Source organism: Poecilia formosa, unplaced genomic scaffold (genome assembly GCF_000485575.1).
Source record: "Poecilia formosa unplaced genomic scaffold, Poecilia_formosa-5.1.2 Scaffold398, whole genome shotgun sequence".
Classification (NCBI taxonomy): domain Eukaryota; kingdom Metazoa; phylum Chordata; class Actinopteri; order Cyprinodontiformes; family Poeciliidae; genus Poecilia; species Poecilia formosa.
The window spans coordinates 12,497-15,215 of record NW_006800337.1 but is presented as its reverse complement, the minus strand read 5'-3'; the positions used below and the strand labels follow the sequence as shown (position 1 = coordinate 15,215).

Here is a 2,719-nt window from a genome sequence, read left to right as displayed (position 1 = left end):
TTCATAATCTGAAAACTGCATTTTAGTTATTTTTTTATTTACTCTTTACCTGTATGACATACTAAGCAGTAAAACAGTAGTTGGTCTCTGTCAGTGTGGGAATCTGATGTGACGGTGTCTGTAGTGTGACATTGGGTCCCCTTCGTGAAAATGCATTGTTGCTTTTGGGAAAAGATTGCCAAGCTTGACAGTCTGGTACATTCATTCTAAGGCATCCTGTGACATTTAAACACAATGACAAGCAGGTATGTAAACCACAATCTGTCAAAGTTTGACAGGCTGAAGAAATATTAGACCAAAGTACATTGAGGATTTCTGCCCATGTAAAAAGGCATGTTGAGGTCAAACCGGTTGGAACAGGTTGACGGGTAATCATGTAAGATTCTTGTTAACCTCACACTGATATTCTTACAGTGGAATGAATTTCAGGTCAGGGAGTTTTAATAAAAAGTAAATTCAGCTATTTGGTCATCTGAGAATTTAATGTGAAGTGGTTTTTAAAAAGCTCCTGAGTATGTCCACATTTCTCTGTTATACTGGAGCAAATCCTGGCTAATAACAAATATGGAGTTATTATTGTATATTTTTAACTTAAGCAACCTAGGGCAATCCAAAACAAATGTAAATGATTGAATGTTAAGGAATTAAAGGGGAAAATCTATAATTGGGAATATTCACTGAAAGGCGTTAAGTTTAAGTTGTTTTTGTAAAATAATGTGGATGTAGATCAGCATGTCATCATAAAGTAGGAATGTTTACCTGCAACTTCATAAAATATGAATAAAAGCTTAGCTTCAATTNCTCAGCAAACAGTACAGGCTGTAAGACCGAGAGAAGAATTATGGTAAGTAGGCTGATTATTTTCTGCTGTTTGATTCAGTCTGGAAGGTCTTTATGCATAATGTGGTTTATGTGAAAAATATTTTCTTTATGCTTTCCTTTATATATGACTGACACTGGAACAAAGAAAATCCATTTAATTTGTCTTAGGAGATTTACTTCTGCAAACAGGATTAAACTGAAGAGCTTCATGGCAGTTTTTCTTACTAACCTCTTTTCAGTTAACTCAGTTTATGAGTGTTTTGTTTGCTTAGGTGATATTTTACACTGATGTGTGTGAAAATGTAACAGGAAAACAAAAAATAAGGTTAGAGCTTGTTGGAAAGTAATTAATTTTGCTACATTACATGAAACTTTATGAAGGGAAAGAGAAATGGGCATGTCTGCATCTCTTTGGAAGGATATTCTTTTTCTGGACATTTTCTGCTGTTAGTAGCTGCCGCTGTTAACAAATATGTTGCTGCTTTAATATAAATTAAAAAAAATAAAATATTCATCTCTACTAAATCAAAGTAAATAGATTTTATTAAAAGTCGTAGGATAATGGAATTTATTCCTAAAATATGCCTGGAATCCTTAAATGTGAATGAAACTAAACCATCTAAATGTTGTTTCTTTTTCAGCATTTGGTGTAATGTTCTCACTAGGACCCCTTATTGCTTCGTTTGTTCTTATAACCTAAGTTGCTCGTAAAAGAGTGAAGTGTCAGTTCGATCATGAACAGAGTTTTTATACGGCATCTTCAGTTTAACTGTCAATTCTAGATGTTCCAACATTACAGATTTCCCACACAAGGTCCTGAATTGATTAGGTCTTAATGTCTCACAGTCATTTATTACTTTATTATATATTATTTGTAACTTGTCTTTTGCTCATCTCATGTTTTATAGTTTTGGCTCAATAATTTAGGCAATATCAAGCTTAAACCAAACTATAAAACTGCTTGTCCTGATGTTTTTTTTTTTGTTTTTTGTTTTTTTCAAAACATCATCTTGAAGTCATTGTTATCTGTAGCTGATCAATACTAGGAACTATTGCTGTTCTATGTTGTGCTGGTTTCATCAGATAAAATTGATCCCACTATCAGCCCTTTGGTGACTTGCTAGATAAGTTTTTTCGTTTTTATACTTTTGTGTTCAGCTTTGTTTTCCCAGCACTTTGCTTAAATAAGCAAAAGTGGCTTGTCCTTATAAAAAACCGAAACAGAAAAAAAATATTTTTATAATTTACACTTTCATTTCTGACAAGATCAAAATCCCCCGTGAGATTAATTTAGGATGTGAAGTGAAAATAAATGCAAGATTTGATGAGATGTTATGACTGGATCAAGAAAATTTCCATCATGTTTTGGTAATCCATCACTTCTGCCTTGTGATGATCATAACATGACTGGTTTAGCCCGTCTAAACCCAGAAGCTCAGTTGTCTTCAATACATTTTCTCAGAAATATCTTTTACTTCTTCCTTAGAATTTTACTGATCCTTTTTCTGACTGTAATCAAGAAAAATCATTTTGTGTCTGAAGTTAGACACAAAACATACATTTAAATAAAAATGTAATCAAAATGTAAATTTATTTCAGTAATTAAATTTTAAGGTATTTCCTTCATACATTTTAGTTAATTTCATTCATTATGCCTTTGAGCTACATAAAACTTTTGAGTATTATGTACTTATTGGCTTGCTTATTATCTTTAGTCTTACCAGCTCTTTGTTTTTGATTTACAAGTTTTGTGCTTTTTCACCTCCATTGTTTGAAGCAGTGAAATTTAGTTCCACACCCTATAATTAAATATTAATCATTGTTAGTGTTTTCATTGTGGCTCTCTATTAAATGAATTGCCCATTGAGACATGAATCAAGATTTGATTCTGGATCTG

General features: G+C 32.3%; 1 protein-coding gene across 1 annotated transcript in view; it reads left to right on the top strand.

The window, feature by feature from the left end:
• The first annotated feature begins 801 nt into the window (after window positions 1–801).
• The window catches only part of LOC103154745 (adhesion G protein-coupled receptor F5-like), a 7,975-nt gene continuing 6,057 nt past the window's right edge, over window positions 802–2,719 (top strand). Inside the window, exon 1 of the mRNA XM_007576143.2 lies at window positions 802–844. The gene's annotated coding sequence lies outside the window, so the exon portion shown is untranslated. The remainder of the gene's footprint in view (window positions 845–2,719) is intronic.